Source organism: Hyaena hyaena, unplaced genomic scaffold, assembly GCF_003009895.1.
Source record: "Hyaena hyaena isolate Hyena2069 unplaced genomic scaffold, ASM300989v1 scaffold_119, whole genome shotgun sequence".
In the NCBI taxonomy this organism is placed as follows: Eukaryota; Metazoa; Chordata; class Mammalia; order Carnivora; family Hyaenidae; genus Hyaena; species Hyaena hyaena.
In genome coordinates this window covers 1,113,321-1,134,370 of record NW_024080750.1, presented here as the reverse complement: position 1 = coordinate 1,134,370, position 21,050 = coordinate 1,113,321, and the positions used below count along the sequence as shown (strand labels likewise).

Below are 21,050 nucleotides of genomic sequence, written 5' to 3'. Positions count from 1 at the left end.
AACCCAAGCAAAACCCTAAGAGGTGTTTTATTAGAATCTGATGAGCTGATTGTGAAACTTATATGAAAATGAGAAGAATCAAATCACATCAAAGAAGAAAAACAAAGTGGCAAGTCTTGCTCAATCAAGTATAAGACCTGCTACAAATCTACAGTCATGAAGACGGCGTGGGGCTAGCTGAGGGAGGGGGGTAGACTGCTGGAGGAAGAGACTGGATTATAACAGAGGTGGCAACCCAAGCAATGGGGGAAAAACCTATTTTTGAAAAGTGGTATTGTCACAATTAGGAAAATGAAGCTGGACCCCTCTTTCATACAATGAACAGAAACTACTTTCAGATGGATTGTAGACCTAAATATGAAAGAAAAAAAAAGTAAGGCTTCTAAAGCAATACAAAACAGGATGTTTATGATCTTTGGGTAAAGGAAGACATTTTAAGAAAGCTTCAAGATGCACTAAGGCTAAAGGAAAATGTTGATAAATTTACATCAAAATGGACAGCTTCTAGTCACCAAAAGCACACCCTAAAGGCAGCCGAAAACACAAGCCACAAGATGTGGGGAGATGTTCGCCATACATCACTGACCAAAGTTTGAAATCCAGAATACACAAAGAGCTCCTACAGGTCAGTAATAAACAGAGACACTCTGTCTTCCCCACCAAAGAAAGATTTCAACAGGCACTTCACAAAAAAGAAATACAGATGTCCAACACACATACTAAATGCTGTTCAAACTCATAAATAAATGTCAATTAAAATCACAAAGTGATACTGTTATATATACTGGCACACTACCATACTGGCTAGTATCTTAAAATCTGACAATCCCAATTGGCAGATAAAATGTGGGGCAAAGGTGGGAGTACACGCTGATGCAATCACTTTGGAAAACTGACACCATCTCCTAAAGGAGAAGACAAGCATGCCTCATTACACAGGAATTCTTTTTTTTTTTTTGAAAAAATTTTTTAATGTTTTATTTCTGAGAGAAAGAGAGAGAGACAGTGTGAGCAGGGGAGAGTCAGAGAGAGAGGGAGACACAGAATCTGAAACAGGCCCAGGCTCTGAGCTAACTGTCAGCACAGAGCCCGACGCAGGGCTCGAACCCACAAACCGTGAGATCATGACCTGAGCTGAGTCGGAGGCTCAACTGACTGAGCCACCCAGGCGCCCCTCATCACACCGGAATTCTTGCCCGGCTGTATGTCCTAGAGACTGATCTGATGTGCACCCATCTACATATACTAGACTGTTCTCAGCAAAATTGTTCGTAAAAGTGAGGAAACTTGGGACATCTGGGAGGCTTAGTTGGTTGAGCGTCCGACTTCAGCTCAGGTCATGATCTCACATTCTATGGGTTCGAGCCCCGTATCGGGCTCTGTGCTGACAGCTCCGAGCCTGGAGCCTGCTTCGGATACTTTGTCTTCCTCCCTCTGCCCCTCGCCAATTTGTGCTGTGTCTCTGTCTCTCAAAATTAAATAAACATTAAAAAAAATCTTTTTTAAGTGAGAAACCTTGAAGTACTCTAACAATAGATGGATAAAATGTCAGTATAGTATATTCAAACAACAGCACACTGTTAACAAAATCACCAAACTCAAAACTATATGCAAAACCACAAAGTGACATATCCTACATGATTTCCCACATTTCAAGTTCAGAAACACCAAAATTAACTTGTTCTGTTTGGAAGCAGATACTTAGATGCTAAGACCAGAGACAAAATTAAGGACATAATGAACATAAACATCAGAAGGTGGCCACGGTGTGGCTGGGGGGAGTGGCGGTCAGGAAGGCAGGGAGCACACACATCCGGGACAATCTTGGTCATGGCCACGTGGGCATTTAGTTCATAAACACTTCTTAGGTTTTTTATACACATTTTGTCCAATTATCTGTATGTGCTATATTTCACAATAAAAGAAGTTTTCAAGAAAGTTGGGAAAAAGATTAAAGGAGAAAAGGCATCTCAACTAATATAAAAGAAGCATTATATAAAATACAGACCTCGTTGAGGATTTTCAAAAACTCTTAGTAAGTTTATTCTATATAATAAATCACCTGTACTCCTCAAAACTGTCAAGGGTATCATGAGAGGCAAAGAAAGGCTGAGAAACTGTTAGAGATTAAATGAGCCTGAAGAAACATGACAATCAAACACAATACACGATGCTGGGATGGATTCCAGACCTGAAAACCAACGGAACAGACAAAAACCCTGATTTAGAGGACACTCTTAGGACCACTAGAAAATTTGATTAAAACTAGACATGAGATAACGGTATTGTATCAAAGTTGAATTTCCTGACTTCGCTCACTATTCTGTGATTATGTAAGTGAACAGTGAATGTCCTTGTTAGGAAAACAGCACACGGAAGTCATTAAAGAGAAAGCAACATGATGGGCACACTTAACTCCCAAATGGCTTTGAAAAAAATGTGAAAATAAAGACAGAGTGAATGTTAAATCAAACTTGACAAAATGTTAACAACTGATGAATCTGAGTAAAAAATAGACAGGAATTCTTTCTATTATTCTGTAAGTCTGAAATTATTTTTTATTTTTTTAATGTTTATTTATTTTTGAGAGGGAGAGAGAGAGAGAGAAAGAGAGACACCAGGGGGGAAGGGCAGAGAGAGAGGGAGACACAGAATCGGAAGCAGCTCCAGGCTCCGAGCTGTCAGCACAGAGTCCGACATGGGTCTTGAACCCACAAACCATGAGATCATGACCTGAGGTGATGTTAGACACTTAACTGACTGAGGCACCCAGGTGCCCCTGAGATTATTTTTAAAAGTTTAAAAATAGGAGTACCTGGTGGGCTCAGTCGGTAGAGCATGAGACTCTTCATCCTGGGGTTGTGAGTTTGAGCCCCAAGTTAAGTGTAGAGATTACTTAAAAAACTTTAAAAAAATGGTTTCAATTTACAAAAGAAGTTGAAACATAATCTCTTAGCAAATAAGAAATATATATTTTCTTTTCGTAATGTTTATTTATTTTGGGTGGGGGGGGACTGAGAGGTAGAGGGGCAGAGAGAGAGAGAGAGGGAGGAACAGAATCCAAAGCAGGTGCCAGGCTCCAAGCTGTCAGCACAGAGCCCGATGAGGGGCTCAAACTCACAAACCCCGAGTTCAAGACCTGAGCTGAATTCTGATGCTTAACTGACTGAGCCACCCAGATGCCCCAGAAACATACATTTTCTTAAGCTGATAAGATGTAGCTACTAAAAATATAAAATAAGATAGGAAAGGAAGAAATAAAATTATTGTTTTTCACAGACAACATCATTGTAGTATGTAGAAAATCCGAAGAACCCCCAGGGAAGTTATTAAAACTAATAGGTGAACTTAGCATAATCAACAGAGACAAAATCAAAATATAAAAATCAATTCAATTCTCATATTATCAGCAACCATTAGAATATAAACATTTTAAGAAATGATACAATTACATTCACATAAAAGATCAAATACGTAGAACTAAATTGAGAACGATACAGATCTCTACAACAGAAAACCATGTGTTTTAGTTTTAGTTATTTATGTGTGTACACACGTACACACACACACACATACACACACACACACACAAATTCAAGAAAATCTTCAAAAAATGGAAGGATTAGAAAACTAAATAGTGCAAAGGTATCAATTCTTTATAAACTGATTTATGGATGCAATGCAATTTCAATGAAAATCCCAGTGGGGTTTTTTTCTAGAAACTGATGAACTGGTGCTAAAATGTATTTGGAAAAAGTCAAGAACGGCCAAGACAATTTTGAATAAGAACAAAGTGGGAGGACTTGCTTTACTTTATACCAAGACTGTGATGATAAAAGTTGCAGAAATGAAGACCGTGGGGTCCAGGCATAAAGACAGACAAACAGACCAAGGGGGCAGACTAGAGAATCCAGATACGGACACTTGATTTAAGACAAAGGTGGCAAAGCAGAGCATAGATAAAAGGTAGTATTTTCAATAAATGGCACTGGGTCAATTGGATACCGTGTGGAAGGAAATGAAACTTGACGCCTACCTCACATCATACGCAAAGAAAGCAATTCCAGGTGGACTGCAGGCCTAAACGTGGAAGGTAAAACAATAAAACTTCAAGAAGACAATATAAAGAAATATCTTGATGGCCTTGGGGGAGGAGAACGTTTCTTATACATGACAAGAAAGCACTGTGCATAAAAGAAAAAGTTTCGAAATCGTGAACTACATTGAAATTAAGAAGTGCTCATCAAAAGCCCTCATTCAGAGCACCATCATTTCTCTATCTGTAAAATTGGGATAATAATCGGACTCACTCAGCAGCAATTGCTGCAAGCTCTCCACGATGTAATAGACAGAGAGGCACAGAATGTAATTTTTTCTAAAGAGGCAATGGAAGGTAAAGAGACTCAATGAGTGCATCCGGGCTTCACAGAATGTGTACTTAAGGAAAGGGATGAGGGAAGGCACAGGTGGACAGGCCAGGAGACCGCTCGGAATGAGAAACACGCAAGGGCTTGCGGGGCCAGGGAAGGGTGTGTGGCACAGGCCAGGAGGGGGACGCTGAAGACAGAAGGCGTATGTGATGGAGGAAGGGAGACGAGCAGAGAGACACCCGCCCCCCACCCCCCCGACAGAAGGGAAGAATGCCCTTAGAGCCAGTCTTGGGGAGATTGTAAGGTGAAAAGAAAGATGAGCTTCTAATTTCTTTCTGAAATAAGAGTGAAGGTCATCTGCTGAAGAGGCGTGGTCTGAGGCTGGAGAAGAACCCTGCCAGCACCGCAAGGAGTGACAACTCCTCGGGGCAATCTGTGCACCGGGCTGTCAAAAATCAGGGGCGCCTGGGTGGCTCAGTCGGTTAACCGTCTGGCTTCGGCTCAGGTCATGATCTCGCGGTTTGTGGGTTCAAGCCCCGCGTCGGGCTCTGTGCTGACTGCCAGATCAGAGCCTGGAGCCTATTTCGGATTCTGTGTCTCCCTCTCTCTCTGACCCTCCCCTGCTCACGCTCTCTCTCTCTGAAATAAAAAAAAAATAAACATTAAAAAAAAATCACAATGAGCGAGCAATGCTCCCAACGGATGCTCCTCAATTATACAACAGATTTTGCTTTTCTGCGAATCACACAGCTGAAAGAAACGCAGGTAGCAATCCTAATTATTTAAACACCATTAAATTTCATCACCATTTTATTCCCGGCTTGTACCAGGTGATCAGCAAAACAGTAACAAGAGTCACAGAAAAATCTAATCAAATGGCACCATTCAGACGGGGTCCCAGCACGCTGCCACCAGCCTGCAATCCACTTCACCCAGAGAGTCCTCAGAGCTGTCACAGAGAAGGGGCCACTGCCATCAGCCTAAACCAGACCCAGCAGAGGGCTGCGAGCGTGGGAAGGACTGACGAGCTCACCGGTTGAAGACGTTCTCACTGAAAGCACACTTTCCCAGGTGAGCGAGCAGAGGCAGGTTACCCTGGCCTGGAATGTCCAGAAAGGCCATCGTGCTGTCATGATCCGGGCCGTAGTCTGCAAATCCACCTGAAGGGGAAGAGGAGACAACGCCACACTCATCAGGTCACGTCTGCGCAAAAGCGTGCCCTTGCAGCAAACCTACCCTCACGGCCCTGTCCCATGGCCGTCTTGGAACTTGACCAACTTCTCTAAGATGAAGTGGGTAGGTTTATAACCCAAGGCAAGGGTGACAAGACCCGAGTCATAAAGAAAAGCTAAGTGCCTTTCTTTCAGTGCCGTCGACCTGACAGGTGAGTCACCTCTGATCAACGCGATGGGCACCTGTCCTCCACTGGGGAACTCGGAAGCGAGCGAGCAAAGCAGCTGGCTGAGCCCCGGGAGAGAGGTCCCTGGAGCACTATGCAAACAAGTGTCAAATGGTCAAAAGAAAACAGAGGAGTGTGACCTCGTAAGCAAGAATAGGACAGCAAGTCTGCCCCGTGGTTTGTGTGGTCCTTAACATACTTGTCACACACCTTCCCACACTCCGTGACACTGATTCCCATCAAACCACCTGGCCACACCCAACCAGAGCCCTCCACGTGGATCCCTAACCGGTTCCTCCAACCCACTCTGGCCAAAAGTGAGCCCGCTGCCACACTGACTCTTCCCTGCATCCCCGAATGACAGCAGCCCCCACCCCCACCTCCAGTGCAGTGGAGAAGCATGGCTGGACTCATGGGCACTGGAGCCAGACGTCCCTGAAATGAAATGAATCCTCCAAGCACAACTCACTAGCTGCGTGCCACGTTAAGTGATTTAACCTGTCTACAGGTCAGGGAGGGTGTGAAATGCCCCTCAGGATGCTGAAGGAGAAGAGTCTGGCCATGTCAACCCCTACACGATCTGGCCCCTCAGAGTCTGGCCAACCTCGATGGTGGCCACCACCCTTTACCCCCCCATGCTTCAGGGGCGTAAATGCTGCTCTACAGTCCCCTGCCTGGAACAGCTGAACAGGAAGCACACTGGTACAAAAAAGCAGAGGGCTCCCACCTGGCGGAGAGGAAAGCCAGCTAATTCAGGCAGTAACTGATAAAGGTTCAAAATGAGAAATGACACGTTTGTGCCTAGGTGTTTACCTTGAGACACTAACCACATTTTTCCTCCACAAATCCTTTTAGGCTAGTAATTAGAGCTTATTAAAAATTTACACCATACAACAGTTACCCAGAGAATTTTAATAAAGAAGTAGACGTTTGTGGAAAAACTATGTGTGATGCAATCAGATACATCATTTCTTTCAGGATCCCTGCCAGGGGGAGTGGGTCCCCACCGAGTCATAGTCAAGTCCCCACCCCCTACCCTGACCACAGTCACTTTGTATGAACTATTTTCAGTGCCTTTCGGGGCCCACGAGGAATGAGCAGCCTCCATCCCACAGCCATTTACAAAGCAGCGTGAACCTAGTGTGCAGGGAACTTTAACAACATGAAGCTTAAAAGGCCGAGGTGCCTAAATGTTTGGGGTCACAGATAACTTCGGAAGCGGATGACGCTCACGGACATACATACTCAAAACTCTTCCTGAAGAATCCGGGGTTTCAAAAGATCCTGAGGCCCATCCGCATACGTGGCGGGTTAAGAACTGCTGTTTTAAAGTAACAAAAAATACGCAAGTGGTCTTCAAAAAAAACTCTGTCAGCAAACTAAAGAACTTAGCAATTAGTTCCACAAAGAATAACTGTTATCAGGGAATATTAATGATTCTATTACATTAACTATATAATATTGTACTAACTATATACATAGAAATAAAGGCCACAAGCCATAAACCACTGGAGAATAACGAATCTTCATTGAATACTTCCTGTAGGCCAGGAACTGTGATAAGAGCTTCGAGTACAGCGGTGGTTCATCAAATCCTCACAACCACAGGATCCCTGTGTTTTCATTAAGGGAGGATCCAAGGCAGCTGCGAAAGGCCACACGGAGAGGAGCAGAGTCAGGAGGGGAACTCAAACGGTCGGACACTAGGGGGCGCTGGGGGGGGGGGCGCAGTCAGTCCAGCATCCTGCTCTTGACCTCAGCTCAGGTCATGATCCCAGGGTCAGGGGACTGAGCCCTGCGCCAGGCTCCACACTGCTTGGGATTCTCTCTCATTCTCTCCCTGTCTCAATCTGTCTGCCTCTCCCCTACTCACACGCTCTCTCTAAAATTAAAAAAGAAAGAAAGAAAGAAAGAAACCAAACAGTTGACTCCAGACACTGCACGACACTACACTGCCAGAGAGGAAACCTACATTTTAATTTTTGAAGAAATTCGTTCCGCGTCCCTGTCCGGGCTTCAGACACAGTGACCTTCCCTTAGTTCTTCAAATGCACTGAAGTCCTTCATCTCAGTGATTTTCTACATGTCCTTCCCATTGCCTGGGGCGCTGTCACTTCTTACCCCCCAGCCCTACCCCAGCGAGGTGCCCCTCGCTCACAACTCACAATTCCAAACTTCAAGATTTAGCATCATGATACTGTGATACCAGCTTCAGAAATACACAGATTAACAGAATGTAAGAGAATCTACAAATAGATCTGCAAATCTAAATCCAATGCATTTTTCACAAAGGTGTCAAGGTGCTATAATTGAGCAGACAGAGCTAGAATAACTGAATAAACACTGAGGGGAAATGTCCTTTGTCCTTACACCACAAAAAATTATTAACTCAAAATAGATCACGGACATAAAAAACACAAAATGATAAAACTTCTAAAAGAAAACATAGGAGAAAAATCTTTGTGTTCTTTGGTTAGGCAAACATTTCTCAGAGGTGTGCAAAAAGCATGTGCCATGGAAAGAAATATGATGAACTCGACTTGATCAAAACTGAGAACTTCTGCTCTTCAAAAGACATTGGTAAGCAAATGGAACACCATTTGGAGCACCGGGCCAGCTCAGTTAGTGGAACGTGTGGCTTTTGAGCTCAGGGCTGTGGGCTCAAGTCCCACTCTGGGTGCAGCGCTTACTTTAAAATAATATCTTAAAAAAGAGAGAGAGAGAGAGAGAATGGAATACTGAGCCACGGACTGGGAAGAAAATATTTGTAAAACATACATCTGATAAGGAATTTGTATCCAGAATACATAAAGAACACTTGGAGCTCAATCTTTAAAGTAGGAAAAAGAAAAATTGAATAGAAATTTCACCACAGAAGATACCCAAATGACAGCTAAGCATGGGAAAAGATGTTCAACATCATTAGGAATCATTAGCAATCAGGGAAATGTCAATTAAAAGCACAGTGAGATCATACTACCCACCCACTAGGAAAACTAAGAAAAAATTTTAAACTGTATGAAACATGTCAGCAAGCAGCAAGTGGATCTCATTCATTGCTGGTAAAAATGCAAAATGGTACAGCTACTAAGATGATTTGGCAGTTACTTCAAAAAAATAAATATACACTTAGCATCTGAGTCAGGAATCTCACTCCTAGGCACTTACAGAGGAGAAATGAAAACACATGTATGTTTACGCTAAGACTTGTATCTGTGTTCACAGCAGCTTTATTCAAAACAGCCCCAAACTGGAAATAACCCAAATAGCTATCCCCAAAGCGGGTAAACAAAGTGTAGGCTACCCGTACAAAGGAATGCTTCTCAATAACAAAAAGGAATGAGCCACGTATAGGCAACAATACAGATGCATCTCAAGAGCATTGTATCCACTGAAGGAAGCCAGACACATACAATGTGAAATTCCAGGAAGGCCAAAAACACAGGTTTATAGAGCAGGTCAGTGGTTGTCTAGGGTCAGGGCTGGAAAAAGGTGTGATGGCAAATGGCCACGACATGACTTCCGGTAGGTGCAGGAAACGTTTTATTTACTGGTTGTGATTGTGGTCACACAACAGTGTGTCCTTGGTAAGGTTCATTTTAACAAATTAACCTTCAGTGTTAATTTTATTATTATATACAAAGTATACTTCAATAAAGGTGAGGGGAAAAAACGAACAGAGGCAAGGGAGGGAGGTAGAAAGGGAAGGAGGGAGGGAGAAGAGACTTGCCGTTTTTCTACTCTTCCCAAGCCCACCTTAGGAAGGCGAGCATGAAACTACCTGGGAGGTGGCTGGCAGCACAGTGATTAAAAGAATTCTTAAGAGTATCTAACTTCCTTTGCTCTGATTCTATATTTATGAAGTGGGCTTGAGATCTTAATCTCCTTGAGAACTCGGATTCAGATCCAGAGAAGGCACAGTACTTAGGATAAAGGCATGCAGGAATGGATCTCGAAATTGCCAGGCTGCTCCTATCCGTCAGGATGTCAGCGCTGTCTGCCCCTGAGTGGTGTGGGGAAAAGCACTCACCGTGCGGATCCTATTCTAGACTTTGTCCAGTGGGGAGGTACTGATCTATCAACCAGAACACCTTAGCCTCTGGACAAATATTCACCTCATTCTAGCAAGTAATAAGCTAATATTTTGATTTCTTTTTTTTTAACGTTTATTTATTTTTGAGAGAAAGAGGGAGAGAACACAGGGGAGGGGCAGGAAAGAGAGGGAGACAGAGGGTCCGAGGCAGGCTACGCGCTGACAGCAGAGAGCCCAACACAGGGCTCAAACCCATAAACTGCGAGATCCTGATGACAGCTGAAGTCAGACGTTTAACCGACCGACCCACCCAGGTGCCCGCTGACATTCTGACTTCTGCTCTAACCTCAGTCCCCTTTCTCCGTCCCCATTATTACCAACTTAACCCAGCATGGATGGCCACAGGAGCACAGGCTGTGACAACTCCATTCACACCCCAGTTACTGACATTTCCAACAACTCACGGTGGAGTTGGAAAGAAAGGAACCCCTTCCCACCACAAAAATAAAAATAAAAATAAAAAAATACAGAAATTTAGGTAAGATATTTTAAAATGCAGGAAGGCAAGAAAGAAGGCAGAACGGACATCCTCAATGCTAGAAAGGAAGACAGGAAAGTGAGGGCAGTTGGCCTGAGTTGGGATCCTATGGTGAACCTTTAAGACCTAGATACAGGTCTTAGGCAGTAAGACTTCTGGAGCCCACATGGGGATAAAAGATAGGGGTAGTGAATTTGAAACCAAGCCCCCAGTATAAGCCAGCCGAGGAGAGGGACTACAGTTCGGGTGGGAGTGGAGAGAGGGGTAGTCACTCGTGAGAAATCAAACCACAGGCCTACTTGACCCATGAGTGCAGAGTCAGCTTTACAGCCCTGCAGAGCCCGGGAGCCCCGCACTGAGGATCGCTGTCCAGAGAACGCCAATGCCGGGCGTCCCAGCAAAAGCGAAGAAGGAGCTGCTCGAAAGAGCCGTTCACAATCCAATAAGCATGCGATTTCACAGAACAGTCCCTGCTGAAGATGAGAAGGCAAGCAAAAATTTCAAACTACATATGGCTACAAGCCTTCAAGACAAAGAGCAAACACAAGAAATGGGAATTTGCACCCCCAAGATTAGAAATATTAGAAAAATCAAAAATAGACTATCATAGAATGAGTAGGATTTAAAATATATATAACATGGGGCACCTGGGTGGCTTGGTCAGTTGGGTGTCCGACTTTCGCTTAGGTCATGATCTCGCGGTTCGTGGGTTCGAGCCCCATGTCGGGCTCTGTGCTGACTGCCAGCTCAGAGCCTGGAGCCTGTTTCAATCTGTGACTCCCTCTCTCTCTGACCCTCCCCTGCTCACGCTGTCTCTCTCTCTCTCTCTCTCTCCTAGAAATAAATAAAACATTTAAAAAAAAAATAAATAAAATATATATAACATAATGGGGAAAAAAAGGTGAGTAAGGGTGGAGAGAACAGGCACATTTGATAAAGAACCATGTAGAAATGAAAAATAGAGACTAATTAAAAATTCAACAGCAGGCTTAAATAGCAGTTTAGACACAGCTCAAGAGAGAGTTAGTGAGCTGGAAGATGGATCTGACAAATCACCCAGAACACTGCACAGAGAAAAAAGGAATTGGAAAATCTGGGATAGCAATTAAGGCACATAAAGAATGGAATGCTAAGTTCTAAGAGAAATCCAATAAGAATTTAAAAAAAAAAGGATTAATGAAAATAGAAAGAGTTAATATTTAAAGAGATAATGGCAAACAATTTTCCAGAATGGAAAAAAGAAGTGAATATTCAATTTGAGGAAGTACAAATCCTGAACTGAATGATTAATAACAAATCCATACTGGGGCACCTAGGTGGATCAGATGGTTGAGCATCTAAATCTTGATTTGGGCTCAGGTCATGGTCTCATGGTCATGAGATCAAGCCCCACATCAGGCTCCACAATGAAATTCTCTCTCCTTCTCCCTCTTCCCCTCCCTTGCTCAGTCTCTCACTCATACTCTCAAAAACAAAAAACCACAAAGCCATATGTAGATGCATACCTGTAGAACACATGGCAAAGAAAAGCATCTAAAAAGCAAAAACAAAACAAAAACAAAACAGAGAAAGGTTAAAAATTAAACCCCACATCTCTCACCGAAAAGATGTTAGAGGCATATTACTCATAATCAATAAGAGTGTGGGGTCCTTGAGTCAAAATACCTAATTCTGAAATCTGCGCTGCCTTTTAGAAGGTATGTTACTGGGGATAGATAGCTTACCTCTCTGATTCTCCGTTTCCTTACCCTAAAATGGATGCCTGCCTCAGATGATTGCTGTAGTGTAGATTAAATGACATTGGACAGTCAGAGACAGTTAGAACCTGAAACACACAAGCACTTTGAAAAGATCAGCTGCGGAGCACCTGGGTGGCTCAGTCGGTTAAGCATCTGACTTCGGCTCAGGTCATAATCTCGCAGTTCATGGGTTTGAGCCCCGCGTCAGGCTCTGAGGTGACAGCTGGGAGCCTGGAGCCTGCTTCAGATTCTGTGTCTCCCTCTCTCTCTGACCCTCCCTCACCCATGCTCTCTCTCTGTCTCTCAAAAATGAATAAACATTAAAAAAAATTAAGAAAAGATCAGCTGCTATTATTATTAAATCACTGAGCACATTATATTACTGATATTGCTTATGCTTCTATCTCCAGGCTTCAGGGCAACCACAGCTATTACACAGCGGGACGTGGGGAAGTGGGGACAATTCTCAGAAAGGAAAACATCAGAGGGGGAAGCCTCAGTGTTAAACTTGGCCTGAACTCTAGCTTGACCCCTAAACCATGCATTTTTGTGGCAAACTTCAGCCCAGCTAAAGCGAAGAGAACTGAACCACGCTCTGGGATACGACCCACACAAGAGAGACAGAGTTAACAGTGGGACCTCATTCGATTTAGGTGCCTCCTGAAAGAAAATAAAGAAATCTACACTCTTTGGAGGCATATAACAGAATCCAGAGACTGTAGAGCATGTAATATTCACAATAGCCAACTTATAATCCAAAATTACTCAAGAAACAAAGAAACAGGAAAATATGAGCTGGCTGAAAGAGGGGGAAAAAAATCACAGAGTGGCTCTGCAGGGACTATGTTGGAAATAGACAAGGATTTTCTTTTCTTTTCTTAAATACTTTATTTTAAGTTTATTTACTGATTTGGAGAGGAGAGGAGAGGAGAGGAGAGAGACGGAGCAGGGGGAGGGCAGAGAGAATCCCAAGCAGGCTCTGTGCTGTCAGTCAGGGCCTTACACGGGGCTCAAATCCACAAACCATGAGATCATGACATCAGCCGAAACCATGAGTTGGACGCATAACTGAGCCACCCAGGTGCCCCTGGAAATACACAAGGATTTTAGAGCAACAATAACAAAGTGCTTATGGATGTAAAGGTAATACACCTGAAATCACTACAAAGAGCCTGAATCTCAGCAAAGGCACGTCAACTCTAAAAACATACTAAATAAAAATTCTAAAGTTGAAATACTATCTGAAATTTAGAGATTCACTGAGCGGACTTAACAGAATGATACAATAATGGCAAATCCCCCAAATGTGGTGAAAGAAGCACCTGTATGGAATCAAGGATCTTAGCAAACCCCAAGAAGATAAATACACAGAAACCACACCTTAGACACATCCGAGTCAGACGGCTGCTGCCCTTGAAAATGGCAGAGAAGAGCAAACACTATGTGTGCATAAAGATGAGGATTCAGATGCTCTCTAGCGCCTGCCAGAAGCGGTGGAGGCAGAACGTTCATGTCAAATCTGTGACAGACTCACAGGAAAACCTGTCAATCCGGAACGAGCGATCCAGTGAAACACCCTTTGGGAATGATGATGAAATAGAGCCACCATCAGATGACAACAAAATGGGGAGAAAAAAGAACAGTTTGTTTGTAACACATCGTCTCAAACAGAGCCAGCCAACATGGGCTGTAAGAAATGGTGAAAGAAGTGTTCTACAGACTGAAGACAGATACCATCATTTGGAAGCTTTACCTTCAAAAGGAATCCAGAGCACTGGAATTGGTAAATATGTTGGTAAATTTTTTAAAACCTAGATTTCCTCTTAATTTCTTCAAAACTACGGATGATAATCTAGAGCAATACAAAGCAAAAATGATAATCTTGGTTTGTGGAATTTATAACACCCGCAGGTACACTGTATAGTAAAATCCATAACGTAAAGTAGGAGGGTAATAAATGGAACCATATGGTGGTCAGGCTTCACCCTTTTACATAAAGGTGCGGCACTGTGAACTCTAAGTAGACAGTTTCTGGCTCCACAGTTAGACTTGGGGACCCTTTAAAACCCTGGACCGTGTCATATAATGCCTGGCACACAGCAGACACTTAATAAATATTGGCTTCTGTAGAAGTCAGTCTCCCGAGACTTTGATTACTGGGATTCAATTCAGGAGTCCAGCAGCCCCTGAGAAAGCGGAGAAAATCTAGTTTCCACAACAACAAACGTAGGACGCGGCAGGGTGCCACCCCTCCCCCCCAACCTGGGTTACAAAGCAGCCAGCACATGAACACACTTCTGCTTGCAAAAGTGAGAGATCTCAGTTTCAAAAGGAGAGAAAGCAGGTCACAAAGCACCCTACAATCGCTAAGCTAAAATAAAGGCATTCGAATGTTCAATATAAAGTGTATGAGCTAATCAAAAATATCCAATCATCCTGACAATGAATATGGTAGAAGGAAGTATTGGGGATTCACAGTAAATATGTAAGGAAGGGCAGAGGGAGTCAAGAGGTGTAAATAGTAAGAGTAAATAGTAAAAGATCTGAGTTACAGGGATTTTTAAGAACCAGAGCTGCAGATTCATCTTCTCCAGAACAAAGACCCTGGTGATCTGGGGGAGCCCTGCATTAATATGTGGCTGGCCGCCAGTCAGGGCCAGAGAACCGGGCTCCGGGCTCCAGCGTGCCTGCTCCCACACTCTCCGACTGCAGCTCTGACCCCAGCCAGCCACCTGGCCGCGGAGTACGGACAGCTTGGGACATCACATCCCCAGTATGGACAGCGTGGGACATGATGTCCCCAGTACGGACAGCTTGGGATATCACGTCCCCCAGGGCGGCACAGGGAAGGTACCTCCCTAACTCCCTAACATCCCTAAGTTAGCATCACTAACTCACACGGTGGAAAGTTATTCCCATTCATTTCTCTAATTAAATCAACAAAGTTTCCTTTCACTGCTTGTATGCCTTGACCTCTTCCCTAAAACTGGTTAATCTTGCTTTTTGATACAAGACAGGTCTTTCTCCAAGTCTGTGTAGGCAACTAAGCCTGTCTAGAATTTAACGTCATTTTATTTTTATCTTATGATATTTTGGTTAAGTTTCATGTTGAGCAACTGCTACAAGTTTTCCAAATTTGTTTAAAAAGAAGTCATCTGGTATAAAGAAAAATACAAATGGCATACAGATAAAGCAAAAATAAGAAGAGCAGTACAGAAATGACTGACTTCTGGGGGCGCCTGGGTTGCTGTCAGTTGAGCATCTGACTCTTGATTCTGGCTCAGGTCATGATCTCCTGGTTCTCGGGATGGGGCCCCGAGTTGGGCTCTGTGCTGACGATACAGAGCCTGCTTGGGATTCTCTCCCTCCCTCTCTCTCTGTGCCCCTCCTCCGCTGGCTCCCACTCTCTCTCCCTCTCTCTCTCTCTCTCAAAACAAATAAATAATCATTAAAAAAATAAAAGACTGACTTCTGAAAAATACTGAATTATTGTAATCCAAGGAAAATATTCCCATTAACAATGTCACATTCATGTGCAAATAATAATCCCTTCTATTCCAAGCACTGAAAAAAAACTTTTAGGTAAACATTTTCCCTTGTGTGTGGGTCAACATCCTGGCCCTTTTCAAAATTAGAAAATCCTACTTGAGTCTAAATTAATGAGATTATCGGTGAAATTATTACTATTTACCTCTAAATGACAGATTTGATTTTTTTTAACTATCTCATAAAAGCACCAGAGATTACTAAAATGTCCATGAGAGCAAGGTCTGGACCCCCTTTCCACGAAGTGAATGAAAATGGCCAGCGTTATCTTCAATGTCACGTGTGAAGGCATCTGACCAGGTACTGTGATTAATAACCTCTTGCCGTGGTGTTTTAATGTTTTTTTTTTTTATTAAGTCTTCCAAGACAGACCAAATCAATCAACAGCTGATAAACTATATAATAATAGAGTAGGGTTTCTCCACCTCAGCACTACTGGCGCGCTCCGTCTCCTTGGCGGGGGCTGTGCGCTGCGGAGCCTGCGGGACCGTTGGGCAACACTCCTGGCCCGTGCCCGCTACATGCCAGGGGCCCCTTCTCCCCAGGTTGTGACAATCAAAACCATCTCCAGACGCTGCCGCAAGGCCCCATTTGAGAACCGCTGTAAAAGAGAAAGACAATCAGGGGTTGTCACATGAACGGCCCCTGCTGAGTGGCTGGTCCCATGAAGGGCGGGGTCTGGGGCCAGTAGGAAAGATCCGCCTTTGCCCCTCAGAGCGACCGCTCCTCCTTCTCGCTGTCGTTGTCCTCCCTCCAGCCACAGGGCTCCCCGCTGCTTCCCAAACACTCCAGTCCCTCCCTGGCCAAGGGCCTTTGCACTGTAGGGTGGTTCCCTCCGCCCGGAACTCTCTTCCCCAAGATGTCCTCTCTGATGGTGTTTTTTAAACACTTTTTAAAAATGTTTGTTTATTTTTGAGAGAGAGAGAGCACGCGCGTGTGAGAGCACAAGTTGGAGAGAGGGACAGAATACCAAGCAGGCTCCGCACCACCAGTACAGGGCCCGATGCAGGGCTCGAACTCACAAACTTGAAATCATGCCCTGAGCCTAGATCAAAAGCCAGACACTTAACCAACTGAGCCACCCAGGCGCCTCTCCTTCTCCTCTTTAAAATCTGCTCATTCATCCACTCAGGGAGGTCCTCCCTGACCTTTATTTTGAAACTGCAAGCCGCCCATCTATACCCCACCTTACCATGATCTACCATCCTATTTTTCCAGAGAAATAATCACCTTATAACACACAAAATGTTTATATTCTAGGTTTACTGTTTATCAGTTGGTCCACTCCTCCTCCCACACCTCTAAATAATTGACTCACTGATATGCCGGGGACACAGCAGGTATTCAATTAACATTGATGAATGAATGAATGAATGAACGAATGAAGAAATGAACGAATGGTAAAGATCTGCCAAAACCCGCTTGCTGTGCCTCCTGACAGGTCAGTAGCTCATAAAATGACTCCTGCTGTCACAAAGAATTTTCTAGAACTTACATTTCTAGCCACTGCTAAAAAGGCCTTTTGTCTGAGGGACTGTTCACAGGAACCCAACAGCTGAGATCTACACGGTCATAGCATGAGTAGTCAATGATTCTCGGACCCAGCAAGTCCAGGTCACCCACGAACATCAGGAATCTCAAGCTTTCAAGTTAGAAATATTATGTAGCAGGGGCGCCTGGGTGGCTCAGTCTGTTAAGTGTCTGACTCTTGGTTTCGGCTCAGGTCATGATTTCACGGTTTGTGAGTTCGAGTCCTGTATCCGGCTCCATGCTGACAGTGTGGAACCTGCTTGGGATTCTCTCTCTCCCTCTCTCTTTCTGCCCCTCCCCAGCTCATTCTCTCGGTCTCTCTCTCAAAAATAAATAAATAAACTTTTAAAAAATTTTAAAAAAGGAATATGAAGTAGCAGATAAATAATTCCTTATTCAAAACTTTTCACTGTTTTCCTACATTAAAAAAAAAGTTACCTACTCCATTGATGAAAGCTTATATACTGCAGAAAAGCAAAGCCTTTTAAGAAAATGGCTTCTAATAATAATTTCAAGCCTTCTTGGCTCAATTTACAATATAAAAACCAAGACTGACCGTGACTGACTTCATCTGCTATCGCCGCTGCAATGCGAAGTTTTGGCAGTGGCTGCTCTCCGGGTTTCTGCCATGCATCAAGTTCACCTGCAAGTTTACATGGGACATCCCTGACCCTCTACCAAAAACGACCAGTAATTTAAAGCTAACAAACACCAGTAGGGGAAGAGCCTGGAGGGACTGCTGGTTTGATGGGGCGGGGGGGCGGCCTCTCGCAACACAGCTCACACCCAGCCCCCTGACCCACGCAGCGCCCCCGGGGGCCGCCACGCCTCCCCTGAACTGTGTGGCCAACATCCCACAGTTCTGCTGTATCCCCGCGGCCATGGCTGCCACCCACCCTCCGGCAGGACAGTCCGAGTTATAAAACCCAGCTAACTAGTTAGCTAAGAGATACTGGGGCTTACCTCCACCTCCCAACCCAAGCCTGAGCGGTTCTGAAGCAGTGGCCCTGAGCCCACACAGCCCAAAATGAGATGGGCTTCTCTTCGACGAGGCCCTGATCAATTTGCAAAGAATAATGTAATCTATAATCCTTTAACCTGATGCCAGGTAACAAAAAACAAAACAAAACAAAAAATCTCTTCCTTGATTTAAAGTTCCACCAGAAAAACATATTTCTGGAAACCACAACTCTAACTCAGGGGTCATCTACCAAAAATAACGAACAGAGCCAGGCTATTCACCATTTAAAACAGTCTGGGGCACGGAATAAACGAGGTGAGCATGCTCTAGTGGAAACACAATGGGTCCTTGAACACTTGCTGTGTGTCGATGCTTTTCACAAGATGCCACCTGTCTTTAGCAGGCTAAGCACAAATTAATGCTTTAAGTATAACATTAGGTGAATGTGCTCTTACGGGTGCAGGGTACAGAACGTATCATCGAATGAAAAGAAAGAAAAGAGATGTCACTGGCCATTTTGCACTAAGAAAAAGATCAAATGATCTAGTACCAAAACAGAAAGCATGTTAATAGCAAACCCACCTCAAACATATCTTCCTCCCACTGCGGTTAACTTCGGATGACAACAGTAAACCATAATTCAATATTCAACAGAGTACTGGTGATTCAGAGATGAGAAAGACAGGGTCCCGGTCTCGAAGAGCTCCCAAGGGAACAAAGAGCGTCACACACATAACCCACGATACTCGGGTGGCAGGAGCCAGAGGATACAGATAGAGAAAAACCGAGAAAGGAGCCAGCTCTGCCTGGAAGAGGGAGGGGGGATGGGAGATGCTTCCCTCCAACAGGTTTGCTATTTGAGCTGGGCCCTGAAGAGCAAGTAGGAATTCACAAGGGGAGAGAGAGAGGACCTGGGAAAGGAAAAAGAACATTCCAGATGAAGGGAAGAGCATAGCATAGGAAAGTACACTGAGTGTCTGCTGCCTTTGATCAGTTTGAGGAAGCCAGAGACCACAGGAAGCCACCAGGCCCTGACTGAACAGAAGCACTAGAATTGGTTTTAAGTGGAAAGATGAGAAAAAATAAACACTATAAAACATACCCAATGAGATACCTTTATTGGCCCTGACGTGAACAGAGGGAGAGATGGAGGCAGAATGTTATAGCATGTCCACCCCGCCAAACATTTTCATTAAGAATCCGTTTTCCAGGCATTCCCAATATTTACGATTCCCCATTCAACATGTCATCCTGTCACTACAAGCCTATGTAAGATACGCCACCCTGGGCCAGCCTAATTATCCATACAGTCCAATATCCTGTCTCTGACGCAGCACTAGGGACATCGGTGGGGAGAACATGATAGATGTGGCCCACTCTGTCTACGTCCATCTCAAAATGTTAGCATATTGGTTGATAGTGACCAAGAAAGACTTTAGCCTTATTTGCAAAATTTGTACTAAAAAAAAAAAAAGGAGAATGCAATAATGTGGAACTTACATAATTGATAATTTTATAGACTGTCTCATTAGCCACTCTTCGATGAACAAATACTAAGTCTTTGTAAGGCCTTAAACGATTTTGGGGGGAACTGCAGTAAATCATCCATTAATGTGTTATTTAAAGTGGTTTCATTCATCAACGCAGATTCCTCTACTGGAACTATTTCTAATAGCTAGATTGGATGAACCCGGCCCATCTAAAAAAGAACACTCTTGACTCTTCACTGGCTTTTGGAGGAAAACTGACCCCTGCACACTGCAGGTCCTTGTTGACTTAACTAAATTTCAACAGCAAGTTGCTTGAGCAAACTTTCTCTATATAAATGCCACCCTCTAACAAGACCCACGCTGATTTATTAGTTCTTGTATGAGCAGATCCGACCAATGCATAATGCTTTATATTGCAAATCTTTGAGGGCCTCTGATGGTTATTACTAGCACTACGCCATGGGCTGGCTGAAAAGACCAACTTAATTCATGAGCAGCCATCCTTTCCACACCATGCATACATGGAAATTCCCCTTTGATTTGTGGCTTTAATCACGGCTTCCAAAACCTGTCATTATTTATGACTCTGACTTTTACATTGACGGTCAATGGGAAACATTTACTCGGGTTACCTGATAGGAAAGAACTCTGCGGCTCAAAGCAGTGCGTGTGCTCCATTGTGACGCTACACATCTCCATTTTCCTGCTGGGGATGGAGGTGGAGGAGGTGGGAGAGGCCAGACGTTACATAGTATTACTGAACGGAAAGATATTACTCAAATATGCAGTGACTTCTCCAGTCAGATTCGAAAAGGAAAACAGGTTGTAAAACAAAACCAACAACCTCTGGGTTTGTGTTTGTGCACGTGGGTCTCGACGTTCCCACTGTTCAAAATATCTGCAATTGTCAAGCAATGCTGACCAACGTAAAGTCACTTCTCTACTGACCACCTTGGCCAAACTGCTAGGAAGGTCGCCCTCCTTCTTCTGGAAAGAAGCACACTCTTCTATGGATGCACCGAACTCTATCTTCGTCTCATACAGTCCAACCCCCACAGTCTTCCACTCGTTCTGCTCTGCCGTCTTTCCCTTTATGGGGGCGCCTGGCTGGCTCAGTCAGCGAAGTATGCGACTCCCGATCTGGGGGTGGTGAATTCCAGCACCAGGTTGGGTGTAGAGTTGACTTAAAGCAAATAAATGAAAAGCTATTTTTAAAAATGTCAGTATGTCATCTTCCCCTTTTCACTGACTCCTTCCCCTCCGTCCACGGTTATACTCTCCCTTGCACCTTGATTTTAAAAATCAGTACCTTGGGGCGCCCGGGTGGCTTAGTCAGTTGAGCGTCTGACTTTCGCTCAGGTCATGATCTCGCGGTTCGTGGGTTCGAGTCCCGCGTCAGGCTCTGTGCTGACTGCCAGCTCGGAGCCTGGACCCTGTTTCAGAG

General features: G+C 44.1%; 1 pseudogene; it reads right to left on the bottom strand.

Annotated features, from left to right (window-relative positions):
• The window catches only part of LOC120234865, a 66,587-nt pseudogene extending 45,632 nt beyond the window's left edge, over nt 1-20,955 (bottom strand).
• Between the last annotated feature and the right edge of the window lie 95 nt (nt 20,956-21,050).